The sequence below is a fragment of the Canis aureus genome, chromosome 4, assembly GCF_053574225.1.
Source record: "Canis aureus isolate CA01 chromosome 4, VMU_Caureus_v.1.0, whole genome shotgun sequence".
Taxonomy (NCBI): domain Eukaryota; kingdom Metazoa; phylum Chordata; class Mammalia; order Carnivora; family Canidae; genus Canis; species Canis aureus.
Window position 1 is genome coordinate 75,469,367 of NC_135614.1, and position 16,452 is coordinate 75,485,818.

Below are 16,452 nucleotides of genomic sequence, written 5' to 3' on the forward strand. Positions count from 1 at the left end.
CTTTAAAATTTTTTTAAAAATCAGAAACACATGAAAAATTAAGCCACCATAAATTGAGCTCAGCAGAAACAATAAAGGATAGACTTATACTGTAGTAACCTTGGGCATAGTATCATCTAACAAAGGATGTGAAATAAGTATGCTTAAAATATTCATGAAGAAATAGAGAACTTAGACATAAGAAGTTAATAAAAGACCATCAAGAATAAATAGACAGGTTTGAAAACAACCAAACAGAATTTCTAGAAATGTAAACTGTAATAATAGAGATTTAAAATGCAAAGGATGGATTAAATGAAAGATGAGCCACAAGTAAAGAGTGAATTAAAAAATTGGAAAAAAGACTGAAGAATCACCTTATAATGCTGTACAGAGAGATGAAAGAATGGAAGCTATGAAATTGAGAAAAAGAGATATGGAGGAAGATGTAGATATTCAAAATATATTTTATTAGAGCTCCAGAGGGAGAGAATAGACAGAGGGAAGTAAAGGCAATATTCAAAGAAAAAATTAAAAATATGAATTGGTCAAAGACATGATTTTTCAGATTGGAGAAGTACATCAAATCCCAAGCAAGATAAATAAAAATAAATTCATTACTACAAACATTATAATGAAACTTCAGAAAGCTTAAGACAGAAGATCATAAAAAGCACCAGGGAGAAAGGAGAGCAATTAGCTCTAATCTAAAAAGGAGCAGCAATTAGCTACCAGTCTTCTTAACAGCAACAAGAGAAGCCAGAATCCAGGAAAATATTTCAAGATGCTGAGAGAAAATAAATCATTGGAATTGTATACCCTGCAAAACTATCATCCAAGACAAGGAACAAAATAAAGGCATTTTCAATAGAATGTGGGAAGATATCCTCATACCGTGGAATTGTAAGCCTCTTGAGGGGATCCTCCGTGCCTGTTTCTATAATGAACAGATCTCCATGGTCATAAAACTTATAGAAAGTGCTGTATCTACATTTTAGCATGTTAGCAGCATTTTAAAAAGTATTCAGGTGCATAGGTTCCTGGAAAGGAAAACTCAGATTGGATGACACTGTGTGCTTAACTCTGGAATCAAGCTGTACGTTTTGCACCCTCACTTTTTGGCATGTTTTGTGAACATACATCAATCTCTCTTTCACACACACACACACACACACACACACACACAGAGTTTGGGAGGAGATGCCGGAGGAGATTTTGTAAAGGGCAAGAAGTTCAGGCAGTCATACTAGAAATTCATTGTTGATGTGAACAGAGTGGGGAGTTTCAAGTTTTCTAACATGTGCTAAAAATCCATGTTATGGGCTGAATTTTATCCCACCGTATTTATACGTTGCTACCCTAACCTCCAGTACCTCAAAATGTGACTGTTTTTGGAGACAGGACTTTAAAATTACTTACTTAAAGATAAGTAGGTTACAGTGAGGTCACCAGGGTGGACCCTAATCCAATCTGACTACTATCCTTATAATAAGAGAGTTGGGATGCATGGGGAAACACCAGGGTTTTGCACATACAGAGAGAAACCATGTGCAGACGCAGACTACTTCCATGCTAAGGAGGGAGGCCTCAGCAGGAACCAATTCTGCCAACACCTGGATCTCGGACTTGCAGCTTCCAAAACTGAGAAAAGAAATGTCTGTGGTTTAAGCCACCTGGTCTATGGTATTTTGTTATGACAGCCCTAGTACACTAAGACAGCCCACTTTTCTCCTTTTGGTATAGCCTTTCCCTACATTGGCAATACTTATCAAAAGGCTCTGCTATTTGTAATTGAATATGACCCACTTTTCTGGGTCAAAATTAACCTTCCAGATTACTGATACAACATGGTCTAAATAGAGTGATGTTCCCCCTTCTGAGTCCTCTAGAATGCCCATAGTTAACTCTTTGTGTTAGCAACTGGTCAGTCACATGGGCTGGCTGAAAGTAACCAAGTTCAATCCTGGGCCTGAGTGAGACCACTGAAGATCTCCCCCCTCTCTTTCTATAGAATTCCTCCTTGAACTCTTTTTCTAACTCAGGAATCCCATGTAGCAGATTGATTATCCCCAGCTGTGTCATGATCTCTGCCTCCTGCACCATCCATACCACAGATGCTCACTTTTTTTTTTTTTTTTTTTTGGTTCTGGGGGCTTGCAATGATTCCTAGGAGTGAGATGAATAAGATGTTGAAAGCCCAGGCTAGACAGTTCCCCATCCCAGATATGGAAACTTTGGAAGACAAACATTTCTTACGCTGTACACCAGGGGCATGCTGCAGTATGTGAAGGAATGCAGAGCACCCCCACTGCTGCTAGACACAGGAAGAGCTGTTTTAGCCTTGAGAGTTATAGACAAATGTAAAGCAACTCAAAAAGTTCTAAATTCCTGAGTACTGTTTTGATATTATTTGCTGGACGATTTTGGTCTCAATAGAGTTTTAAATGTTAGTAACAGCTCTAATAGAATATTGTAGCCTATGTCAAATCCCAGGATTTCTTTCTTTAAACAATGGTACTTGGGAGTCTGTGGTTTTTCAAAGCATCTCAGGGGCTGAGACTCTCAGGAAAGGGGCCCCTCATTCTTGCTCTAATTCCTGTGGACCCAATTCTACCTGGGATTAAAATCTGTGGTCCTAATCCTAACCCACTACTTTTCTTGTTAATTCAAGTATTTCAAGAATAATTATAGCTAGTTATAAAGTTACCACAAATATTCATTGCCTGCTCCTGTGGGAAGATTACATATCCTCCCCCTGATGAACTAAGATGTGGCCATAGCCTTGCTTTGGGAAATGGAATATGAATGCAAGCGGCCTGTGTCACTTCCAGGTGGAAACCTTAAAATCCTATATATGATTCAGTATGTTCTTCTCACTCCATATCCCTATCTCCACCTTAGAAATCATAGAAGTAGAGTAGAGATGAGCCTCCATCAGCCTTGGGTTCTCGAGTGACTACAATGTGAAGAGCCCCTGCCAACCTCCATGGGCAATGTAATGTGAGTGGGAGATGAGCTTGGTTGTTTTAAATTGTTGAGGCTTTCAGATTATTAACTGTCATACCGCCTGGCCTATCTTGATTAATGCAATAAATAGTCTTTAAGGCATTGCACTTTAAACAATTTTAAAACCATTTTTTATTTAAAATTGTATTCTGAAAGATGGCACATATTAATAAAAGGGGACAAAGATTTATTAATAACAAGGAGGCACTACCTCCTTCATCCCCAATAGCTTGCCAATTGGCATCCAATAGTCCCAGTTCAACTCTCCCAGGGCAAATCTAGGTGGGGGTCAGCAAACTCTGTAAAGAACCAGGTTGTAAATATGTTTAGATCGTGGTCCCTACTGCAACTACTCAATTCTGCCATTGGAGCCCAAATGTGGCTGTAAAAATGAGTGAACTAGTGGGTGTGGGTGTGTCGCAATACAATTTTATTTATTGAAACGAGCAGCTGGCCTCTAGTTTGCCTACCCTTGACCTGGGGTGTAGAGACCAGCCTGTGACCCTTCAGATCTCCAAACCCCTGCCAATCACTCTTTCCTCAAGCTTTACTGGAATATAATTGATACAAAACTCTATGTAAGTTTAAGGGGTACAACACGGTGATTTGATGTACTTACATATTGCAGAATGATTATCACTGTAGCATTAGCTAACACCTCCATCATATCGTATAATTACCACTTCTTCTTTTGTGGTGAGAACATACAAGATCTACTCATATAAACCCTCTAGGATATAATACAATAGTATTAACTATAATCACCACACTGTATATTAGACTCTTATAACTTATACTCTTTAAAAAAAAAAGATTTTACTTATTTATTTATTTGATAGAGAGAGAGAGTACAAGATGGGAGTGGGGCAGAGGGAGCCCAATGCAGGGCTGGATCCTAGCACCCTGAGACCATGACCTGAGCCACAGTCAAATGCTCAATTGACTGAGCCACTCAGGCGCCCCTAACTTAAACCCTTTGAGCAACATCTCCTCATTCTACCAACTTCCCACCCCTGGCTAACACTCCACTACTCTATTTCTATGAGTTTGGCTTTTTAAGATTCCTTAAGTAAGTGATATCATACAGTAATTGTCTTACTCTGACTCATTTCACTTAGCATAATGGCCTTGAGGTTTATCCATATTGTTGCAAACAACAGGATTTCCGTATTTCTCACGGCTGAATAATATTCCACTGCATAAAAAGGCCATATCTTCTCTACCCATTTATCTCTTGATGGACATTTAGGTTGTTTACATGTCTTGGCTATTGTGAATAATGCTGCAGTGAATGTGGGAGTGCAGATATCTTTTCAAGATTCTATTTTCATTAAAAAAAAAAAAGATTCGATTTCCATTTCCTTTGGATATGTGCCCACGTGGGGTTGCTGGTAGTGATATGGTAGTTCTGTGTTTTATTTTCTGAGGAGCCTCGATACCTCTATACTGTTTTCTATAGTGGCTGCACCAATTTAGAGTCCTACCAACAGTGCAAAAGGGTTCTCATTTTCTCCCCATCTTTGCCAACACTTATTTTGAGAATAGCCGTTCTAACAGGTGTTCGGCAGTATCTCATTATTGTTTTGATCTATATTTCCCTGATGATTAGTGATACTAGTGAGCATTTGTTCATATACCGGTTGGCCATGTGAATTTTTTTAATTGAGGTATAATTGACATATGGCCTTTATTAACTTCAGATGTACGACATAATGATTCAATACATGTCTATCAGGTTCCTCTGTCAATTTTTTAAAAATCGGGTTTTTTTTTAAAATTTGGGGTTTTTTGGTGGTGAGTTGTTGCATGTGTTCTTTATATATTTTGGAAATTAATCCCTTATAGATATGTAGTTTGCAAATATTTCCTTTCATTCAGTAGGTTGTTTTTTAATTTTGTTGACTGTTTATCTTACTGTGCAGAAGCTTTTTAGTTTGATGTAGTCCCACTTGTTGATTTTTGCTTTTGACTTTTTTCTCTTCTTTTGGTGTTTCATCCAAAAAAGATATTGCCAAGACCAATGTCAGGAGGCTTTTTCCCTGTTTTTTTTGTTTGTTTGTTTGTTTTTCTAGTTTTACAGTTTTGGGTCTTGCAATGAATTAAGTCTTTAATTCATTTTTGAGTTATTTTATGTGAGGGGTATACAACAGGGGCGCAATTCCAGTCTTCTCAACGTTACTCAGTTTTCCCTAAACTTGTTATTTTTTAATCATTTTTTTAAATTTCTAAAAAGATTTTATTTATTTATTCATGAGAGACGCAGAGAGAGAGGCAGAGACATAAGCAGAAAGAAAAGCAGGCTCCCCGCAGGGAGCTTGATACAGGAGTTGATCCTAGGATCCTGGGATCACGACGTGAGCCAAAGGCAAGATGCTCAATCACTGAGCCACCCAGGCACCCCTTCCCTAAGTTTATTTAATTGAAGAGACTGTCCTTATCCCCATGGAATATTCTTGGTCCCCTTGTCAAATACTAGCTGCCTGTATCTGTCCTCTCAACCACTCCTCAGGAGCTAAATCAAGTGGCCAAATACATTCATTTACTCAGTCACTCACTCAGTCACTCGCTCCCTCAATAACCATCCATGTCCTAGCCAATGTGTCAGGCTCTGCGGACAGAGTAGAAAAGAAAATTGAGAAGATCTTAGGACTTAGAGGGAAGTGCAGGGTAACCTACCATAGAGAAATAAACAAGGTAATTTACAATAACAGGAAGGGCTACCAATAAAACAAAGTGGCTAACCTGACAGCCCACCAACATTAGATCCAGCGTCACAGAAGGGCTCCCTGAAGAGGTGACATTTGAGCTGAGGCGTCCAGGCCCAGCTACATAAGCAGAACTGGGGTGATTCCCGGCTCCCCTTCTTCCTCCTACAACATGCTTAGTGGTATCTGAAACTCCGTTCCTCAACTGAAAGAAACAGCCTTCAAGTGCCAAAGCACCCAGAGTTCCATTTTAGTGTGAATGGGCTTTGTGTGAGCCGTTATTGGCCAACCCATTCAAAAGTGTGAATGACTCGTCATCATACCCTATTTTGACTGGCCTGGTGGGGGTAGGAGCAGAGTGACAGAAGCTGTGCAAATGCTGGCTGGAAGCAGAGCCCATTAGTGGGGTCCAGATCCTCTTTGCATTCGCAGCTCCTGGCCAGGGCTGCAGGGAACCACACATGCCCGCTGAGTGAGAGAGAAAGTGCAGAGGATTTGAGGGAGGGTATTTCTCAAGAAGCAGGAAAAGCCCCCCAAAGAGTTGGCAAGAGAGGAACAGCTTCACAATTCTCCATCCCTTTAGTGTTTTCTCCTATCCTTAGGCAGTCTTGCTTCCACAGTTTTTACAGAAATTTTGTCTTCATCTTTGCTTTAACCATGTTCAGTTCCCAGGGGTCTGTTAATTAAGACCTTACTGCCCTTATTTTCTATCCCACACAGCAAGGCATTTAGTAAATGCTCAATAAATGCATGCCACTTGATTGCTTTCCTCGGTAATTATGTTCTAGGAATAGAAATAGTGGATTACTGAGCTGTATTATCATTTCCTTCCCTACCACAGGCTTTTATGCCTCACAAACGTTTATGGCTAACCAAAGAAAAGGAGAATCTAATGTCATTTTTGGGTTTTCTGTAAATGTATTTTTAGAATCTGTTTAAATGTATGAGAAAAAAGATATTTGATTGAAGTGTTTTGCTTGGAAGATGGGGAGAGAATCCTTTCCTCGGGATCTCACTCCCTTTCCATGGTCTGACTGCTCTGAACCATGGGAAGAAAGAGTGGCAATTAATTGATGGTTCCGACAGCCGCTAAGGAGAGACCAAGGTTGGGATGGAGAATCCCTGCCTCCTCTCCAAATCCTTGTGAGCTGGGATAAGGAGGCTTACTCTTTATTTATGGGACAAAAGGGGTTTTGGAGGTCTGAGCTTTTCCTGAGACAGGATGCCTCTGATGTTTTAGGTTGTCCATTCTGGGAAATGTGGACCGTTTCTATGTGCTGAGGAGAACATTCAACATACTATTCATTTTTAACTGTTGTAAATGAAGTACCACAGAGCCTCTCTCACTAATGAGATCCTTTCCCAACCGCCCCTCAATACATATCATGTTATCTTTTGCTTTGGAAAAAACTGTTTTTAGGGAATCATAGTAAGTAGTCGGAGCCAAAGTAGCATAGGTGATGACAAGGATGAAGTCTGGAGCCAGGCTCTGTGGCTTTGAATCCCAGAGCTACCGCCTGCTGGCTGCAGGACTCAGATCGAGCCTTGGCCTCTGAGCCTCGGTTTCTCATCTACATAATGGGGCCAATAAGAGCACCTGCCTCACTGGAGATTTTATGAAGATTAAATAAAATCCAAGTAAAGCACTCATACTCCAGCGTCTGGCACATAGGCAGCCCTCTGTGACTGTCAGCAGCGGTTCAATCATTACTGCTCCACCTCTGATGATGTATTCCTAGGAAGAGGATCATTTCCCCCCTTTTCTTTCTAAAACACAAGAGAGTCACTGAACACTAACCACTGTGGCTGAAGGGCAATTTTGGAATGAAGCAATTCTCTAGACCTCATCGTTCTAAACCTCTAGGTTTTGTCATAGTGTTCTGAAACCACTTTTAAATCGTTCAGTGTTTCAGCTATGGTATCATGTGCAGTATTTTAAAAAGCAGAGAGTTTTCAGATGGGGGATTAGGTTACATATTTACATGTAATGTACAGAAAGAAACTCTATTCTTTTTTAGGGGTTTGGTTCTGTTCCTGGTTTTTACATTAATTTCCTCTTCCTGTTCAAACCCAGACAGTTCACATTCCTGCACAACTTTATGGTTATTGGTGTTTCTGTGGAAACAACCACCTAGGAAGTGGTATTTCCCAGGCTAAGAGCCTTGCATTACGTTTTCTTGGCAAGATGAGAGAAGGGTGTTTCAGATCCATAAAACCCATAATTTTAGCATGATCGTCAGATAATAAGGATAATAATAGAGTCGTAGAGCTTTAGAACTAGAAGAACATCAGATCCCATCTAGACCAACCCCCTCATTTTACAGATGAGTAAGTACCTTATGCTTGAACCATATTTTTCACACAGATTATGTCATTTGCCTTCCCAGTGACTCCTCAGAGGTAGTCAGAGGTAGCTATTACTTATCTCCAGTTTGTAAATGAAGAAACTGAGGATTTGAGAACTTTGCCCAAGTGATGGAAGGAATCTGTCAATGGACACATATATGACCCAAGCTTTGGACTGTCCTGTTCATGCCTTTCTCACTGCGGCTTAATGTCTCTCAGGACTTTATTAGAAGCATCTAGACTTCAGTTCTCCCATGCTTGATACTTTTGGACTTTTTTCTCTCTTTTTTAAAGATTATTTATTTATTTATTCATGAGAGACACACAGAGAGAAGCAGAACCATAGGCAGAGGGAGAAGCTGACTTCTGATCCCAGGACCCTGGGATCGGAACCTGAGCCAAAGGCAGACACTCAACCGCTGAGCCACCCTGGTGTGCTGATAACTTTTAGACTTTGAAACCCTGTTGTGTGCAGAACAAATTCTAAGCCCATCAACGTGATGCATGAGGCCCTCATGCCTGTCCTTTGTCCATCTCTTTAGTCTCACCCTCTTGCTATGCCAGGTTTCTACTTTTTGCTCTAGCAATTTTTTTTAAAGATTTTATTTATTTATTCATGAGAGACACAGAGAGAGAGGGGGGCAGCGGCAGAGCAGAGACAGAGGCAGAGGGAGAAGCAGGCTCCCTACAGGGAGGCCGCAGTGAGACTTGATCCCAGGACCCTGGGATCATGCCCTGAGCCAAAGGCAGACACTCAACCACTGAACCACCCAGGTGTCCCTGCTCTAGCAATTCTAAAATAGGTACCACTGTTTGGGATGTCTTTCCAACTTACTTTTCTTACCCTAACTTTTTTAAAGACTGAGGCTGAGGTGCTCATCATTTTTCTCCCGCCCTTATGCCCCCTTCTTGAAAATCTACCCTAGTCATAGTTCTAGAAAGGAGGATCTACACTCAATATGAATTTACTTGAACCTGATTTTACTAGAGATGGCCATGAAATCTGGAGAGAGAAGAAGGAAAAGATATGCAGATCTAAGAAGAGATAAGAGGCCACATGGCTCTGGAGAGACTGAGGAATATATAAAAAGAAGTTATCTTTGTTCTTAATAACTTTACATTACATGGCTCCAAACCCTTTGCTTCCATGAGATACTCTTGTATAATTCACAGATTTTCCCTTTGACAGTGGTGTCCCGGTAAACCAGCTCTTCAAACAAACAGACAAACAACAAAGCCCTGAGTATAAATACTCCCACCCTGGCCTATTGCAAGCTATCATGATGTTACTGAACACAGAGGAGGGGAAACAGGCACATGCAGTCGCCCTTCATGAGCTTGTATGAGCCGTCTCTAGCTCACCACTCTGTTGGGTTTAAGCTAAGTGAATGGGTTCCTGCTCCTTGCAACCAAATAGTGTATTATACTATGAAAGTTTATATATTCTAAAATGTTATTTTTTTATTCTAAAAGAGTTATTAATCCTGAGTTTTCATTAAAATATATCTTTATAAATAGATTGAATAAAATATACCTACCTAATTTTTTTAAAAAGACACTGTTGATTAGCCACTTCATAGCAATAAAGGAAAGAACACTACTTTTTAAACTATACCATAATGCAGGACGCCTGGGTGGCTCAGTGGTTGAGCGTCTGTTTGCCTTTGGCTCAGGGTGTGATCCCAGGGTCTAGGATCGAGTCCCACATCAGGCTTCCTGCATGGAGCCTGTGTCTCTGCCTCTCTCTCTCTCTGTCTCTCATGAATAAATAAATAAATAACTTTTAAAAACCTATACCATAATGCTTTAAGGAGAGTCCTCTACCATGGTAAATCAGTACCAATAGCCTCTGCTCCTTTGACACTTTCTTGAATCTACTCCTTTGGGCTTAGCAACTTATCCTGCCTTTAGCTGTGTTGCTAAGTGTGTGGTAGGCAATTCTTTCTTTGGTATCTTAGCAACAGAATGTAATAGCTTCATTTGCTCCTGGGTATCTTCTTGAATCTCAGAAAATACGCTACTTTGTGAGGAAATACAGAGCTGTGGACATCCTTGTAATGATAGGTATCTGCTTTCTTAATGCCAACGTATGGTCTTTCACTCTGATCCCACACTTTTCTGTGTAGACAATAACTTTTTGCTTTAACAATAAATCATGAATAATTTCTTGAAGACATTTTAAACAGCAATTAAACTCCACATTAAACATTAAAAATAGCTCGAATGAACTGATGTCAAAATGGGCAAGTGTGTTCCTGTGCAGGTAATGACAATTAATGTCATAGTAGCTTGCCTGGCCCATAGCTACTATGTCTCTATGGATTATAAGACAAATCCTAGTTTCAGAGATGTTGCAATGTAGAAAAGAGTGCACTTCAGAATCGGTGAAATACGGTAAACTCTACTACAGAAGTAATTTGGCTTAGCTATCACCTCCTCCGGGAAATCTTTCCTAGCCATCATTCACTCTTCCTTTGGAGTTAGGCTAAGCCCCCCTCCTGCTGGTATTCCTATAGCACCCGGTGCATATCGTCATGACGTCACTGAATGCAGAATAGGGAAGATGTGCAGTGTCCTAACTATCTACTTACACCAGGTATGTTATCTTTGATAACTCTTTGGGTCCACAGAACATAGTACAGTGTCTGGCACATAGTAGTCCTTAGTAAGTACTTAATGATTGATTTGTGAGTCCTAGGAGAGGGTTTATCAGGTCAGCACTGTGCAAAGTTCTGAGTAGGACAACCCCTATCTGTCCCAGATCCTCTCCTGCAGCAAAACCACTCTCTGACCATCCATTTTGATATGAGTACATATCAAAATGTCAGAATTCACTATCCTTCCTGCTTACATTCTACACCCCCTCCCTTGATATTACAGATCAAGTCACATTAAAATCCGACTGAGTAATAATGGCATCACGTTTACTCATCTCTGATAGCTTATGACTTTTTATAAGGAGGTAGGAAGGAACTAACTCACAGAAGAGGATCTTGAAAAGAATTTTGGGCTGATGTGAGGATGGACATTCTTGAACCAGGCTGCTTTTCAGAGTCCCTAAAGTCATACCATTTGAATGATTGTCTGAGTTCACTTTCTATCCTAATTTGGGGTCATCATGCACTAATTTAAATTGTGTGTGTCATCTTTGGGCTCTAATCCCCTTTGGGAGTCTTCATGCTATACTTAAGGGATTAGGTTGGGACCAGCATAGCTGATCCACCCCAACCTGTAGGAGAGGCATGACCTACTCGCTCTGAACTAACTCACCCATGTTTTATGATCTCACATCCAAGTCATAAAATGCAACTCAAGACACTGTGATATCTTGTTTTCTTAAATGAGAAAAATCCTCAGCCTCTTCCAGATCTTAATTCCCGCTCTCCTTCGTGAGTACCTCTTATTTCTCTCCTCTACTTATTTCCAAAACTTCCAAAAATAAGTTAGTGAGACCTATTTGGTTTTCTCACAATACTCTTCTCCACACACTGCTTTATCTTTCAAGGACTATCCTAAATTAGGAAAGTCAAAGAAAGAGATAGTAGATATAGATACCAATCAAATAAACAATAGCAATTCACAAAATTACAATAGGTTTTCCTGGTTTTGGTGTCTTGCACACTGGGATATTGGAAGAATATCAAAGGCTGGGAAAATGGGACCCAGTTCAACTTGAAGTGCTGTGATTTAATGTTCAGACAGAGGTGGGTGGGGGACGTCTCCCCTGCTTCCAAAAGGCAAAAAATCAGTCTCTAGTAACTCTTCTTCTATACGGAGACTCTGTGTATAAGAAACCTCAAGAATGAAACACTTAATTACAACCAAACATGGAGTGAATGAAGGTATGAGTGCTGTTTTATGTGAATCCTGCCTACAAAGGAAGACAACTTCTTCCAAATTTTGCAAGAGATCAGCAACAAGTGGACATTTTTTATTTCTGGGTGCAGCGAGAAATTAATTTAAAGAACCATCCTCGCTCATCTTTTAAAAGCAAATGGGTACAGGTTCTCACCACCCTGGTGAGCTTTAGGGCTGCTGAATACTCTTGGAGCTTTTGTATGGATTTAATTTCATGACAGCGGGAAAATATTTCAGTCATTTCCCTAACTTTAATAGTTTCCATCCATAGCCTCAAAAGGGTAGGTAAAAGCAACAAATGGATGTGATGAGGGTGTTGCTGGTGAGTCTCTGTCAATGTGGAGTAGTGGCAGTGACAGGAGACATGGACACATGTGCCCACTCATTGGCTCCCACTGCAACCTCTTTTGTTAACCATTTGTCTTGGCAGTCGCCAGCAGCCTCTTCCAGATGCATGTGGCCAGATGATGCAGCTTTCAGGAAATTGTCAGGAAGAGGGTATTCCTGGGGTGGAGTCTTTGGGTTGCAGTTGAGAGCACAGTGGACTGAAACAGGGTAAGTGTTTCAGTGCAGTGCAGGCTGCTGGCTCCCAAGGAGTCCTTCCCCTCCATTTCCATTGTTACTTGGGCCTCTGCAGGCACGCTCCACCAGTCTCTTTGCCTCTCTTCTCTTCCCTGCGATCACCTCTCCTGTCCAACCACCAGAGCCAAAGTAATCTTTGAATGCCATAAAGCAATTTCCTGCTTCAGACATTTCAATAGTTCCCATCATGCTCAGAATCGCACTCAAACGCCTTATCTCAGCCTGCAAGGCCCTGTAACATCTGGCCACTCACTTCCCCTCCACCTCATGTCACACCAGTCTCTTCCTAGTTCACTGGGCTCCAGCCAGTGGCCTCTCTCTCTCTTTTCCCTCCTCAGGGCCTGGCACTTCCTCTGCCCTCTGCCTGGATTAGCACCAACCACGTCATCACTATTGTCATCCCTCGGTCCCAGCCCGTGGCCCACGGCCCTTCCCAGACCACCCAGTCAGATGTGTCAACCCTTCCCCAATCATTCTCTGCCATGTTTGCAAGTTTTTCGTTGATTTATTTTTCCTGCCTTATTGTTCTATTTTCCTTAACAGAATGTAAGGACATGGGGATAAGGACTTTATTTTGAACAGCATAGCGTCCTTAGCATGAAGCTGGCACATAGTACTTAGTCAATAAATACTTGATGAGCAACTGGGTCCCTTAAATTATTTGGCCCTTTGTCTTTCAGGCCTTGGCAAAGCTTGCTCTTCTCCTTCAGGATCTGACTCTAAATCCATGCCTCCTGGGAAGTCCTCCCACTTCCAGACCCATTATTTATGACTCTCTTCTATAATTTGTACCAGTTCTTTTTTTTTTTTTTTTTTTGAGAGGGGTGTATTCTAAACAGGGTCTAATATATTACGAGAACTTCTAAGTGTCAAACGATAAATGTGAAACAATGGAAAATTTTATTGCTGTGGAGGGTTGCCCTTTTGTAAGTCCAGTTGCAGCATCCATATGTTATTGCTCAGCCAAGTTACTAGCAGCAACACGTATTCTGGATCTCCCTTCACAGTGTGTGTGTGTGTGTGCACGCGTGTTTTTCAGATAATTGACTCCAAGTGTGCTACAAGTTCACTATTCTTTCTCTGGCTTCTCTTGTGGTTCTTAAAACAGGATATTACATAAACCTAGGATTCCAAAATATGTTCTTCTGATACTCATTATTAGAAACACGAGGTTCTATAAATACAGTTCACCTTAAGGGGAATTTAAATTGCTTTTACACACATGGTGCTATTGCAATCATCAAACACAAGACTCTGCCCTCCTCTTTGTACATATATTTACAGTTTGCAAAACACATTTGAATTATTGATCTCATTTAACCCTCACAACCTGTGGAGCTGTCGGTAAAGATCAGACCCCCATTCTATAGAGAAGGAAACTGGCTCAGAGTGGTTGGGCATCCCAAACTATGTCCCTGTTGACCAGATATTTGGGGTGAAGCCCTTACCTCATCACCATCACAATATAGTTTTCATAGTGAAATTGAGTAACTCTGTAAAACATGATCATCAGAAGGCTTGACCGTGGTAAGTTACATATGTGTGAGTACAAGTCACAGTCTGCCGAACAATCAAGTTCTTTTCTCAAGAACAGGTTTCTGAGGTTTTCCTCACAATGATCTCGTTTTTTTTTTTTTTCTATGTGAATTCCCCAGACAGGGAGGGTCCAAAGCCAATCAGTTTTTGATCCTCTTTAAATAACTAGCATTTTTACGTGGGATTTTTTCAGATTCTAGTCAAAAGCAGTAGAGATTCATGGTTCAATTCACTTGCATAGGCTCATCATCAGCATTTGTTTGTCCCACAGGTTTCAAAATGTTGAGAAAGCCCCCTCCTCTTGTCACCACATTGGTGACCCAGGGATAATGTGTGCGTAGAGTCTGAGCATGTGATATACAGGTCTATACTGGAGAAATATATCTGTGAAAATTATGCCAAGGATAAGTTAAGTCATATCTCAAGGCCATCTTCAAAGCCTTCTTTTGCAATGCCGTTGGAAGTATAAAACATTGCTTAAAATAAATGAGCTACACAACTATGGGCAGGCCATCTTTCCTCTAACCCATGATTTATTATAATGATCATTAAAATGGAGGGGTTAGTAGGCTTGTCCAATTCAAAGCACTGTCATATACCTTTGGCAGAAAGATACAAGCAATATTTTCCTTTTTAAAGAAACATTTTGTACACAGTGAGCCTAGATCCAGGAAAACAAATTATTTCCTTCAAAAGAATACAGGATATATATTTAGTATCTGATCAGCTCCCTTTTGTTACATATCACAACGGCTACAATTTAAGGTAATAACTCACTAATAATTTTGATGTATGTATAATCTTTTTTAAAAAACGTTTTTACAAATTCTTTTTTTTTTTTTAAAGATTTTATTTATTTATTCATGATAGTCACAGAGAGAGAGAGAGAGGCAGAGACACAGGCAGAGGGAGAAGCAGGCTCCATGCACCGGGAGCCCGATGTGGGATTCGATCCCGGGTCTTCAGGATCGCGCCCTGGGCCAAAGGCAGGCGCCAAACCGCTGCGCCACCCAGGGATCCCTACAAATTCTTTATATTACTTTATTTTATTCATCCATCATTCTCGGGGAATCATTGTCTTTGCTGACAATTGAGGATACCAAGACCCAGAACAATCCAGTGGCTTCTTCGGGGCCACCGAGCACCTCGATAACAGAAGAACTCAAACTGATTTCAGACTCTGCAATGCCTGCTTTCCACCACTGCCACATGTTATGAGAGCCTTTTAGTAGTTTTCTGGAATATTCAAGGTGGAGGAAGAGAAAATGCTAATTACATATCACTTTGGAGCCCTAATTACCACTAAATTCCTGGTAACAAATTTCTAATTAACTTGATAATGAATTGGCCAAGATAATCCTCCTATTAGACAAAAGCTACTAAATAATTAGAAGTTAGATGCTTTTATTTCAAGGATGTGTGAAACCTATGCATCGCTATTATTCTAGGAGGGAAAAGGAAACTGATTTGATAGTTGTGAGGTTTTTCTTGCCTTCCTGTCTCCCTGCATTTGAACAGACACCCTCTGGAATGATGTAGCCATTATTACAACATGAGTATACAGAATTTGGTCCTCGGATATTAGAATATAAATTATGTTAGCTTGACAGTCATCTTGGCTCTCTTATATTTATTTATTCATGAGAGACACACAGAGAGAGGCAGAGACACAGGCAGAGGGAGAAGCAGGCTCCCTGCAGGGAGTCTGATGTGGGACTCCATCCCTGGACCCCGGGATCATGCCCTGGGCTGAAGGCAGATGCTCAACCACTGAGCCACCCAGGCGTCCCCTCTTGGCTCTCTTTAAATGCCTTTGTTTCTGGGTCCCATTTTCAGAGTCAAGAAAAAACTAACTTGTCCACACTTTGCAAATGAACAGAATTGACAAGAAATATAAAGGAGGCTGGTGCCAGGACAGCTTCTTGGGTGTGTGACCTGAGTGTGGGCCCAGGGTCCCTGTGTTCATTCAGCAAGGCCTGCTCTTGCTTAATGCTTTACAGCTGCCATCTTGAAATCCTTAGGTTTTGAGTAAGGGGCTCTTTATTTTCATTTTGCACTTAGCCCTTCAGATTATGTAGCTGGTCTTGCTTGGTGCCACAGGTGATTAGACTCAGAGATAGTGATCCCGCCAGATCAGAGTGCTGCCAAGATTTTAGGTCTCCTCAGAGAACTCGGGGATAGGCCAACATACTGCTGACAGGTCCGAAAAAGGGTGAGGTCAGGACTATGTGGGGGCCACAGAGCCTCCAGTCCTATGCAAGGGCAGAGGGCAGTGCCCAGCACCCAGCAGGAGGTTCCAGCCTAGTTGAAGCCAATGAGGTGCAGGCCTGGTGTTCTTACCCCAAGTGTCAAGAAAATATGAAGTGTCTCCAGTAATATAATACTGGTCTCTTGTTTGGAGCCCTTTCCACATATCTACTTAACCTATTTAAGGTATGGT

General features: G+C 41.0%; 1 protein-coding gene across 7 annotated transcripts in view; it reads left to right on the plus strand.

The window, feature by feature from the left end:
- LOC144313017 (uncharacterized) overlaps positions 1 to 16,452 on the plus strand; it is a 74,487-nt gene that overhangs the window by 8,212 nt on the left and 49,823 nt on the right. The window contains exon 1 of one of the 7 annotated variants that reach the window (XR_013378682.1): positions 9,990 to 10,100. The exons of the other annotated variants lie outside the window; for them this stretch is intronic. The gene's annotated coding sequence lies outside the window, so the exon portion shown is untranslated. Of the gene's footprint in view, positions 1 to 9,989; positions 10,101 to 16,452 lie in introns of those variants that run through there. 7 annotated transcript variants of the gene reach the window in all.